At 41.0% G+C, this 12,751-nt stretch overlaps 1 protein-coding gene across 1 annotated transcript in view; it reads left to right on the top strand.

Annotated features, from left to right (window-relative positions):
- The first annotated feature begins 6,671 nt into the window (after window positions 1-6,671).
- The window catches only part of LOC118795525 (serine/threonine-protein kinase Nek7-like), a 64,614-nt gene continuing 58,534 nt past the window's right edge, over window positions 6,672-12,751 (top strand). Inside the window, exon 1 of the mRNA XM_036554074.1 lies at window positions 6,672-6,853. The gene's annotated coding sequence lies outside the window, so the exon portion shown is untranslated. The remainder of the gene's footprint in view (window positions 6,854-12,751) is intronic.

The following is a 12,751-nucleotide window of genomic DNA, read 5'->3' on the forward strand; positions in this document are numbered from 1 at the left end:
AATAGCTGAGAATCCTTTACTGACAGCTTCTAATAAATGTATTTAAAGCTGAAAATGACAATACATACTGGCCATATATTCACCACCATCAGTAGTACTGCCATATTACTCCATTATAACACAACATGAAAGTAACAAAGACAGTAGAAGTTATTGCACAGTTCACTCATGACTTAAATTCCTCCTTTTTAAAACAAGGCAAAGTATTGTCTGCACAGCGGAAAGTTTACGGTGCTCTCGCCCAATTATAGATGCAAGCCACCGCATGCTAACAAGACACCGCAGCTGCACAAACACATATTAATAATGCTTCATTTACTCTCCCTCAAAAAGAATTATTAAAATATTATTCGAAGTTTGGCGTCACTCTATTACAGTCGCGGCTAGTTAATTTTAGAGCGGCACAGAGCGTCATTAAGCAGCATCCAACAGAACAGGTTTGTGCAAAGGGATCTCTTGGAAAACCTGCGCCACCCCATGATAATATTTTTCATCTACTCTTGATAATTATTCCCGCTGAAACCGTGCAGCTGAAGACGTTTACGGCAGTCCCTATCTAGGGGCGCGCACGCTGAGATGTCGTAGAGAAAAGGTGGGCATGAAAGAGAACCCAGGTTAGCGCGTGTCATTAAATTCCATGCATATATATATATACATATATATATGCAACTGACAGGTTTCCGAGACGTTTCTTTTCATCTTTTTCATCTTCGGTTGTTGTGCTAACCCCTTTAGTGCAAAACCTACACTGTGCAACAATTTACTTTTTAGTTACCCTTTGGAATGAAAGATTGAAATTGAAAAGTACCAGGAGCGGGTAAGAATCATTATATTTTTGTGTCAGAGCGTCTTAGCCTATCATGACCTTTTTTATTAGAATGAGATTGTCTGGTATTTTTAAATATGATACTCTACTCTCAGCTCAGTATTTGAATCCATGGGAGAGATCTTAATGGAATCTCACCAACGTTTGCACAGAAATGGCTTTTGACATACAAATTAATTTTATGATCACCTTTCGCAACTTAGAAGATGTTAATTCATCTTAACTTCAGAGAAGCTCTGCTCTGTAGTACAAATTACATGACATCTTTCATTAAGACACTGAAGGGGGAAGTATTTTACCGCTATGCTGGGTTGTAACCATGACAACTATGGTGAACGCAACAGGAAAAATAAACCAAACTATTTCTCCTTTTAAATTAATTGGTGACATAATCGCGCTAGTGAACTCTTAGAAATCAAACTTGATTTGATGTGCACAACTTGAATAATTGCTTTCTCTCCTGGGGATTTCCATTTAAGCTCAGCACAATAGATAAAGACAAAAAAAAAAATACAATAAAGCTAATTTATCTCAATACAGGAACACAATTCCCTCCACTTATTATTTGCTTTTCTTCCACCTCTGTTGTAAACAAGTAGACCCTACTTTTTACCCACAGTGCTGTTCTTCAGCCCTACACCCACTCACACATAGAGGAATTACATTTGAGGCAGATACAGCACATTTTTCAACTTCAATTATTAGGCTTTTCAAGCCAGAATGCCTGGAAGCCTCCTATTTGGTGTTCCTTTTATTCTTTCCTCCAGTGTTACTGTTCATCTGATTTTGTTCAGATTTTTCACACTCATGGGTCATAGACAGCAGGTGTGTGCAAAATTAATTTTCTGTGAGAGATTGAGGGAAACACCCCACAAATCGCATTATTTTCTCCACTCAGTTTTTCATAACTTGGACACATCCATCTAACATTTGTTTAACTTATAAGGTGTTGTCTCTAGACTGAGCCACACGTTTTGCTTTAGCTGTTGATCCTTTGTTGTGCCCAGTCACTTCCAAAATGACTACAAGACATCAATTTTACACAACTTTCCAAAGTATTGCTTAATTGGGCTCAAGTGTAGCACAGTTACTCCTCATGGTGCAGGCTTGTAGCATTTTGCAGCCTATGGACAACAGTGAGAGACAATAAGGGATAACAGTCCTGAATCTGACTTTTCTCACAGTTTTAGTAAAGATGATCCATCCAGCAGCTAATTCCTTTGTTCTCACTTGTATCTTACGTAGCACAAGGAGGTCACATGTCATGAAATCAGGTCCATCTTCCAAATCTCAAAACCAATTGTAAATAAAACAATTTCATGTTAAGTGCACATGAAAAGCAGGTTAGTTGACTGCATGAATTAAATTAATATGCAAGATTAGACTGAACAGATTAATGGTATGAAAGGCTGAAACTTCACTTGTATCCTGTCTATTGTCAAACACCACATTGTTCTGCAGGGGATCAAGGTGAGCCAGCAGAGTAGAAAACTGGTAAGAAACAGGGTTTGGCTGTAGCCAGTTACATTCCCTACTGGGGCACTGCCATTGTACCTTTAGGCAAGGTACTTAACCTGAATTGCCTCAGTAAATATCAACTGCAAATGGGTAATGTAGAAATTGTATACTGTGTAACTCACTCTAGATAAGACTGTATGCCAAGTAAATGTAATATATTGAGTTAGAGACCTCTGTGTGAATGAGTCAGAGCCCACCTGCCAGGCGTGTGCATTGGATTGCAGGAGGAAATAAGAACACCTGGGACAAACATCCATGGTTACAGGGAAAACATGCAAGCTCTACACAAACAGATGTGGAGATAAATGCAGGGTCTAGGTATGTGTGTAGGGTCACAGAGCCAGATTACTACACTGCTCTATGCACTGTTTACAGATTTTCAATTGTGTTTTTCACCTCATACGACATCCAATAGAGCATACAATTACTTGGAAACATGTACTTGCATGTGCTGTGTACTTTGTCCAGTTTTGGTGGCATAAACTGTTTATTTACACAAAAATAAGAAAAAACTCAAGAACTTCCATTTCAATGCAGGACAGTCTACCAATGGTATGCATGGCTGTAACCAGGGTTTGAAAAATAGTGAGGTTGGGGGGATTTAGGTTTTGTCAAAATTACACATATGAACATTACATACATAGAAACCTTAGCTAGCTATAAAAATAAAAGAAAATGTTTGAGAGTAACACCTTTACAAGCTAACATCATTATACACTTATATTAATTTCCAAATTTGGCTTTGAAATGATTTGTAGGCGTACTATTATTGATACTGTTGCATACATAAGCTGTTTTTTAAACAATGGAGTTGTGTGAAACGTTAGCTAGCCTACGAATATGAAAGAAATAGCCTAGCCTCCATCATAGCCAGAGTATGCATAATTAACATGTTCCATACAACTGCCTTTACTCCAGACGCTGTACCATGTTACTGTTTTGAACATTTCTTACAGATACTGGCATAATGATCATTGCTTTGTCTTACTGAATGGTATGCTGCCAGTTCACACACAAGCCACCTGCTGCTGCCAATGTGTGTAAATTCCAATTGCTGCTGTCAGTGGAAGTGCTGATGATGCAAGGGGCTGCGCTCGCGCCCTCTCTCACAACCCTCACACACAGCAGACACTAAATATCAATTCTAAACTGAATTAAGCATGCACTCGTCTCAGAGGAGAAGTTCTCAACCACTGATTTTTTTATCCAGTTGTATTTAGCTTCAAATTTTATTTTTAGCTCTAAAAAAATGAGCAAGGTCTGGACCTCAGTGACCTCATAGCTGTTTATGAGCATGATGGTATGAATGAACATGCAGGCCACTGTCTGTGTATCTGGGACTCTAGCTGCAACATTCTTATTATAACCAATTTAAACTTATGCAAGTCTCTAAGACAATGCACAATGGTCAAGCACAGGTCAAACAAGATGGGGCCAGAAAAAACTATGGTATTTTAATAATTTAAAAAATCTGCAGTTGAAAACACTGCAAGCAGCCGGTAGGTTGGGGACCCCTGTTTAATAAGTTTGAGGTGTAAGGAAGGTGGGACCATGTATGAGCCAATAAGAACCAGGAATGCCTTAAAATGTCAGTTTGCACGTGGGCCCAGCCAGTGGCGGAGCCGATGGCTCATCGCAGAGGGGGCGAGGACCTGTAGTGGGCCCTTATACATCTAATAGAGGTTATTCACGTGACGTCTGAGTAGGCGGAGTCACTGCGGGTTAAAACCACTGAGTGGCAGAAAGACTTACTGAGTGGCAACGTTAGTGTTCAGCTTGAATGCCGCGAAAACAAAAAACGCATCTAAAATGGGAGAGAGCTGTTGTGCGATTGACTATACAAATAGATTCAACAAGAAATCGGAGCTACCTTTTTACAGACTGTCGAAAGCTAAAGAAAAGAGATGCAAATGGATCCCTTCAATTTGCAGAAACAGCTGGAATCCAGGCACCGAAATGTGTATCTTACAGCTTTCCAAATAAAAGCTGTAATAAAATAAAAATATTTTTACAAACCTGTCCACATTCAACCAGAATATCCATTAGTGTCTTCGTCACTTTAACTTCGTGAACAAATCCCGCCTTGAAGTACGACCAAGCTTTTGCGGACATTCTAAAACGCTTAACGTGAGACGACTTAGCATGGCTTAATGTTCCAAAACAGCGATCAGTGATGACCAACAAAAGCTAAACTAAAATCCAAGGAATATGGTAGTTAGGCCGACGTTGCGTTAAGCGCTGTCCTCTCAGTTTTGCTTTTTTGTTAGTTGATCGCTGTTTGGAAAATTAAGCTACAAAGCGTTTTCCTTATAATGGACGTCAATGGCGAGTTTAGCTTTTTTGATAGGAGATAGTGTTTATGACATGTGAGATGTCAGACAAATTTGGTGATCATTGATCGCTGTTTTGGGACATTAAGCCACGTTAAGCGTTTTCCTTATAATGGGCGTCAATTGAGAGGAAAGCGCTTAACGTGAGATAACAACCATACTCCTAGGATTTCGGTTTTGATTTTTTGACAGGAGGAAGTGTTTCTGACAAGAGATGTCCGAGAGAAAATTGGTGATCATTGATCGCAGTTTTGGAACATTATGCCACGTTAAGCGTTTTAGAATGTCCCGGCTTTTGTATGCCTTCAGGCTTTGCTATGTGTATTTCCCCGGCGTCGAAATCAGGTAGGCTACATATAAATGTCAGGAAACCCGTCAATGCATAACCTCTATTATAGGCTGTATGGAGATGCAAGACAGATCCAAGGGGAAACTTACGAAGACGGAAGGGCGGAACGGAGAGAAATGCGGATTACGATGAGGTGTGCTATTTCTCGTGGACCATTTTTAAATACCGCGGCTCCGTCTGCAGTGACGGCGATGGGAAATAAGACAGCCGGCGATCGCCTAGTTCCTACTTTGGGACTCGAACAGAGGGCGTAATTTTTCTGTTTGTAGCCTACACTTACACAAGGGTACTGGAAATAATAATAATAAACTTTTCTGTTACTTTATTGTGTCTCTGCTCATTCAAAATAAATATCGCGGCGAGAAACTTAGCTAGAGCTCAGTCGAAACCATTACGACCTCAGTCTGACTTTTTGCGGCAATCAAGACACACAAACAAACTTTATTCAAAATATTAAACTAAACAACAAAATGCATGTTCAGTCAGGCAGATTGGGCCCAAGGTGGGCCCCTTTGTTACGGGGCAGAACCGTGGGCCTGCGGCAGCCGCATCCTCTGCCCCCCGCCCCCCCCCCCCCCCCCCCCCCCCCTCCCCCTCCCGCTCGCTCCGCTACTGGGCCCAGCCCATGTGACACACAGAGCAGACAACCGGGTGGAAACCAGCGTACACTGTACAGAGTGCTGGAATGACACAGTGGCATAGCAGAGCAAGGCAACTGTCACCTTTAAAGCAATAGATAGAGAAGTTGGACATGCAGTCTTTCGTATGTCTCTCATCATTCCCCGTTATTTTTCCATAAAGTTTCCCCTGGCTGTCACACGGTATGGCTAAAAACACTGTACAGGGCTTTCGGTGACGTCTCAGGTGGAGTAAATAAAATAAAATAAAATAAAAAAAAACATTTATAACATTCTGAGCTGTGGTCGAAGCTGAAACGGTACTGCGCCGCGAATTTTGACAGCCTTGCCACTTTAGGACCACTCCCCATTGCCCTCAAACGATAGGCGAAGAGCGAGCACAAGGGATTAAACTGCACAATCGGCATTGCTGACATTTCATCCGAAACCAAGTGCACTGAATGCTTTCACACCACCATTAGATCACCACTTAAAACCGGACGCTATGTGTATTATTCATCACACACAGCTCCTTTATGCTACAACCCAGGACCAGGACTCTTGGTAACTGAAAGCTAAACAATATGCGTCAATTCCTGCAATAACTTTATCACGAAGCTTTCTTACAATAGATCTAACGCCAAATATCATTAAATATCGATAGTGGGGATTACATGGCATCCAGCATGCAGAAAAGTAGACATAAGCCTCTCTTTTGGCAAGGCAGAATTTGTTCAGAACGATCAGATTAAAATCAGTTTTGATGCTGTGTTCATTTTCTTATTGGCACATGCTCTTCAACTTTCTAATGACTGGTTTGGTTGCCCCCGTATTACATTATGCTATGAGCTCCAGAAAAAAAGTGTTAATAGACATAACTTGCTTAAACACACACTACTAATAACAATTTAGGAGGTTTGAAGCTGGACCTAGTTGTTACTGAAACTTTGTGTGAGCCGCTGATCAGGCTCCAGTGTACCGCCCCTTTGCTCCGGGAGTGACGAGACGTTGACAGTGCTGATTCTGGACGCCAGTGAGGAGTATGCTATGCGAAGCGTAGTGCAGCGCATCGACACAAATCACGTTTTCTTTCAAAGTTCCCAGCTTCATAACGCGAACAGGGCACAACACCCCACTTTAAAGCTTTGGTACTAATGCTGGGCTGCTGCGCACGACCGATCGACGAACTCAGCTTCATCGGCGCGGAGAGAAAGTAAGCGAATTTGCCATGATCACATCAGCCCCTGGCTGAACCCACACGCACTACTTCCTGCTGAGAAACCAGCTAGCTGGCTAGCTGTCGCTATGATGCATGTTTGAGTCATTTGATTTTCAGCTACATACAGTTTTTCCAGGCTCAACTTTTAGAAACTATAATTAAACGCATTCATAAGACGACATGTTACCATGTTTACCTGTGATTTTTTTGCCTTATTTTAGTTCGGTGTAACCTACTCTACACAGATGTTGTAGCTAGCTAAGTGTGTATCTTAATTAGACTAGTTAAGCTAACTTCACATCGCATGTGAAAGCGGCGAGCAGGAACTAAAAGTTTACCATGCGAGAACTGACGTTTTGCCAGCGAGATAACTTTAGCTGGCGAACTAAAGGTCAGTTATTCCAGTCTCGCATGCACCTGGATTATGTTTCTTAAAGTTTGCTGTTAATTTTGTATGTTCATGTAGATTAGGTCATTGCGTTAATTTAATACATGTTTAAAACCGGTGCGTGCTGTTTTGCTAGATAACTACGCTGGCCGGGTGAGGTAACCTAGCACACCACACCGCACCTTTTTAAAACTGGTTGGCTCAGATATGCTTCTAGGCCAGAGCAAAGTGGTCTGAGTAGTTTCAAAACTTCGAAATTACCTTGAGGTTGACAGTCCGTCGAAATGTACATTTTGTCGCTGGTCATAAATGTGGTAGTTAGCCAAACGCTCTGCGTTCCAGAATGGGGGATATGCATTGCCAGTTAGTTATCCGTGTCGCTAGCTGACCAAGCAAACTTGTGCTGTCTTAACAGATATCTCATCACAATTTACAATTTACAGTTTGGTATTTCGCAAACCAAAGCGCAACGTCATGCGCTGGACTCGACCTGAGCTGTCACTCACTGTAGTTTTGCACAGTTTATTTGTGCGAAATGCCATAGTTTAATGTATTAGGATGCTAGCTAACCGAATCCTGTCTATTGGTAACTGGAGCCTTTGCAAACTGTGAGCTCAGTTTTTCATAATTTTTACAGATGCGTGTGGTTTTGTTTTTAACGGGGTATGCAGTAGCCAAACTTATAACAATTGTCGAGTGAAATCATAATGTATTCGTCTTGACAACATGTTAACATTACGATGGAGTGTGTAGTTTAGGCTCTTGAACGCACTGCTACAAGATCAGCAGAAATTTACGTTTGACCTCTAAACTGGCAGAGAGCTACAGAGCGGACCTTTCATATGAACGTTATGATGGGCAGCATACTATGAAGGTAAATATGTTGCAAAATGCGAGAGCTTATAGACTTGATTTTGAGAACTTGTAGATTACGATGTGAGAACTTGTAGAACAAAAATCTGAACTCGTATGTTTAATTTTTCACTTGCAGAAAAATGTGAACTTGTATGTTGAAATTCACAAATGTGTAGATTGATATTTACATAAATACAATGATAGCTGAAAACTTTTAATCCAACATTTACTCATATTTATTTATTTATTTATTTTTTTTTACTTGAGTCCATTTTCCAGTACAACCACAGCTCGCTGATTACAACCTCTTGAATCGGTCCGTACAACTTCAAATCTGCGCGCCTTGACTTTTGCAACACTTCTTGCAGTCAGCTGTGTTGCAAAACCAATTTGCGCTTGTAGTTCCGGAAGTGAGAGAGCAGAGCAGAGCAGGGGGCGGGGGGCGGAGGGTGAACCAATCAGAAATCAGAAGACGAAGCGCTCTTTTCATGGCTCTTTTGCTCTGCTGTCCTCTACGGAAGCGCATTGCATTCACACAAAAAAAATGACCTTATCTCGTAATTATGAGAAAAGTTAAGGTAGCCTAGTTATGAATCGTCGCTAACCTAGGCTACAGGATAAGACAGTGGGCAATGATGGTGCTCTAATGTTGGCTTAATGTTCCAAAATAGCGTCCAGTGGTCACCAAATTTGATATCAGACGAATTTGGTGATCACTGATCGCTGTTTTGGGGCATTAAGCCACGTTAAGCCTTTTACCTATAATGGGTGTCAATGAGGAGGAAAAAGCTTAATGTGAGATAACGAACATATTCCTTGGACTTCGGTTTTGATTTTTTGATATGTGAAAGTGCTTATGACAAGAGATGTGTGAGAGAAATTTGGTCTTCTTTGATCGATGTTTAAGTACATTAAGCCACTTTAAGCTTTTTCCTTATAATGGCAGAAAAGCCTTAATGTTCCTTATTGCGACAGTAGGCCTGCACATTGCTGATCATATACATTGCTGATCACCACCCCAGTGTAAGCTGTAGCTTAAGTGATGTCGTAAGAGGTTAAACATGAATATTTGCGTTAAGCTATTCCCAGTAGGCCACTGATTCTCAATCCTGCTCCTGGGGCCCCCCTGCTCCGCACATTTTCCATCTTTCCCTGCTCTACCTACCTGACTGAACTCATCAGTGACACTTTCGATTAGCTGAACACACCTGATTTAATAAAGAGCATGTTAATTATTTCAATCAGGTGTGTTTGGAGCAAGGATAGACTGAAGATATGCAAGACAGGGGGGCTCCAGGAGTAGGATTGAGAAACACTGCATAGGCCAACTGTAGGCCAGCTGCAAGCAGTGTCTTTATAATGGGTTCCTACAGGAAAAAACTTCAGTGAAAACATCAGTGTTTACATTAAACCCATGGGGTCGTCGTACTGGTTCTCGAACGTGGTCATGATCAGAAACATGTTAGAGGAGTGTAGTCCTGATATGTCGCTGTTTTGGTCCATAATGCTATGTTAAGCTTTTTCTTTATAATGGGGCTCAATGGAGAAGAAACGGTTTAACGCAAGATAGTTACCCCTTGCATTGGATTTCAGTTTTGCTTTTTTGATAGGAGATAGTGTTTATGACATGTGAGATGCCAGACAAATTTGGTGATCATTGATCAATGATTATGGGACATTAAGCCATTAAGCGTTTTAGAATGTCCGGAGTTGAGATGCATGCGCAGTGTTGACATACTAATATTGATGTCATCCACATTAAGTAACATTAATATTTCCCAGTGTCTCATACTGAGAAGGAAATAAAGCACTGTCTTATCCTGTAGGCTAGGTTAGCGATGATTGATAACTAGGCTACCTTAACTTTTCTCATAATTATGAGATAAGGGGCCATATGTATCAATCGTTGTGTACAACTTGCGGTAGGACCGGTTACGCACAATCCCACGATTGTTCTTATATGGACTGAGACACACCTTTAATTTGTCGAATTAGCATATTAAAGATCCCACGTAAATCTGAGTGAAATGCAGAGATTGATGTTGAGGATCAATGGCAGGACGTAAGAAAAGAAATTATGCGGACATGGAGATAGAGGTGATGGTTGATGAGGTGGAGAGGAGAAGAAAAGTCCTTTTTGGAGGCCAGACTAGCGGCATTTCAAATCGACGGAAAAATGCGGAGTGGCTCAAAGTGGTGACTGCTATGAATGCAGTTTCACCAGAGGCGCGTACGGTGGAGGAGGTGGAAAAAGAAGTGGTCGGTTTTTAAACCTGAGTGTCCTCGCACCATTTAGGGAATCGGAGTGCTCAGAACGTAGGTCGACAAGATGAAAAATAATAGAATTTATGAACGATTCTAACCACTGAGAGATGACTGCTAAAATCAACAAAATAATAGCCAACAGTGTCAGGGTCATAAAGTAAAAAAACAAAGATAATCAGATCGTTTTTTCTGTTTTTCTGCTCATGCCATGCAGCTCTCTGGGGGGTCGCAGACAATGCAACTGAGGCGCAAAGCCCCCTCTTGCCCCCTCGTGGCGCTGGGTGCAGACACACTGGTCCTGTGTGCGCTTATTCGTTTTTTGGCCTCTCTTTTAATACTGGCTTCACCACTGCTGTGACATAAATGTATTATTTGATTTTGAAACAGTAGTTTTGTGTTGTTGTTATTTAGCCTTTTGGAGGCTATTGTATGGTTAAATCAATGAATTTCATTAAACCTACCACCAGACCAATTTTAGGTGGTGACCTGGCAGTCTGCCCTAAATATTCCTATTTCATATTATGGCCATGATGCACAAATATGGGGCGCCGTTTGTAAAAATGTATACACTGATTTATCCTGCACAGTTTTTGCACATTTAACATTGTCAAATGTAAAAAAAAAAAGCAGTACAATTTTAAACTGTCACTTTTTCATACATTTACAGACAAATTGATGCAAAAATGTAAAAGTCTTTTTCAAGGGTGAAAAATATGATATAATAACTTGTGTAAATATAAGTGTTAAATGTAAATGTTAAATATAAATGTAAATGTTAAATCTAATATGCACATGTGGAGTGAACCTAATGAATATGGTAATTAACCACAGCTCCATTGTGTGACGCATGTTCCTTCCCATGGAGAAGCTCGGGCATTCGCATCAGGCACTGTGTCAATGTAGAAACATGGCAAGTCTAGCAACAGGTGGTGGTGATTTGGCGGAAATAATTGAAAAAGCAGTAGCTGCTGGTGTTAAAGCAGCTCTGCGAGGTCAGACCACGCCAACGTCGAGTGGCCCTACAATACCCTCGGTAAGTTGTGATTTTTAAATTAGACAATTAGATAAGTCTGTCTACAGGCTCAGGTTCTAAAGCTGCCCTGTGACAGCTGATAAGCTTTTTGAATCCCTCGTTCCCTTGAAGCATGTCTTTTGCAATGCAGTATGCAATTGCATTTGTGATGTCTTTGTGTCTTTTCGTTTTTTTATCGCAAGGCACAGTGCTGGAAAATGCTGATACGATCGTTTGCTGCTGGGTAGTCGCACTGGGTACTGGCCTGGTGCTTGTCGAGGCTCCACTAACAACACTCATTTGGGACTGTAATTTCTTACTTTCTGCGTGTTCTAGTGGATGATATTGTTTCAAATGATGAAATGGGTCTGTGGTGTTGCCTGACTGATGGCCTGTGTCTTCGGCACAGTTTGCAGTGCACGCTGCTCTGTTTTTTGACGGATTGTAAATAGCCGAAATATCTCCGAACTACTTTAGTTGAATGACCCTTCTTGTTGACGATGTCGTCATCCTTCGAGCTCATGCATTGAGTACTCATGCATTGAGTACTCAATGCATGAGTACTCAAATGCTCTCACCGTGCAACCTAACTTGTGCAATGCATACCTTTATTCCTGCTGGCAGTTCATGATTCATTTCTGTGCATGTTATCTAAGCATGGAAATTAATTATATCGAACATTTGTTATATTTCTATCGAGGAAAATTATATTGTGATAATTATCGTTTTATCGCCCAGCCCTACAGTTACAACTATTAATTACAAAAGGGGATGGAAAAGGAAAAGCATTTTAATTTACTATTACAAGCAGGGCTGACGTTTGCTAACTAGACTAAGATGTCAATAAAAATGTATGCCTGGTTTCTTGAGGCAGACTTCATTTGGGTGGTTCATGCAGCACACTCAAAAGAAAGTGTATTTGTAGGTTATTCCCCAAAAACCTGAATAATCTTTCCAACTTTACCTAATGAATTTAAGGTGGGAGTAACTGACGTTAACTCTAGCTATTTTTTAAATTAGCGAATGTTACTATTGTCCAAAGTAAGCTATTAACACTCTGCTTCTACGGTAACTAGTATTACTATGCAATAGATAAACTATTCATTCATCACATTACCTCTGTCTGCTTCCTGTTTTTCCTCCTCTTGTCTTCTTTTTCTTCCCTGGGTATCAGAGGGCTTCTGTCTTTTTGACATGATTACGTTACTGATGTTAGCCTAATCATATCACATTTCACGCTCACTAGCTCAGATAACTCGCCTTACCCACAATCAGGTAAGTTGGGGGGGGGGGGGGGGGGGGGGCATGCGTTGGGGTGATGCTGCGGGCAACCCAGAAAATAGGCTAAGTAGTTATGTGTTGTGGGCTTTTT

The sequence above is a fragment of the Megalops cyprinoides genome, chromosome 20 (genome assembly GCF_013368585.1).
Source record: "Megalops cyprinoides isolate fMegCyp1 chromosome 20, fMegCyp1.pri, whole genome shotgun sequence".
In the NCBI taxonomy this organism is placed as follows: domain Eukaryota; kingdom Metazoa; phylum Chordata; class Actinopteri; order Elopiformes; family Megalopidae; genus Megalops; species Megalops cyprinoides.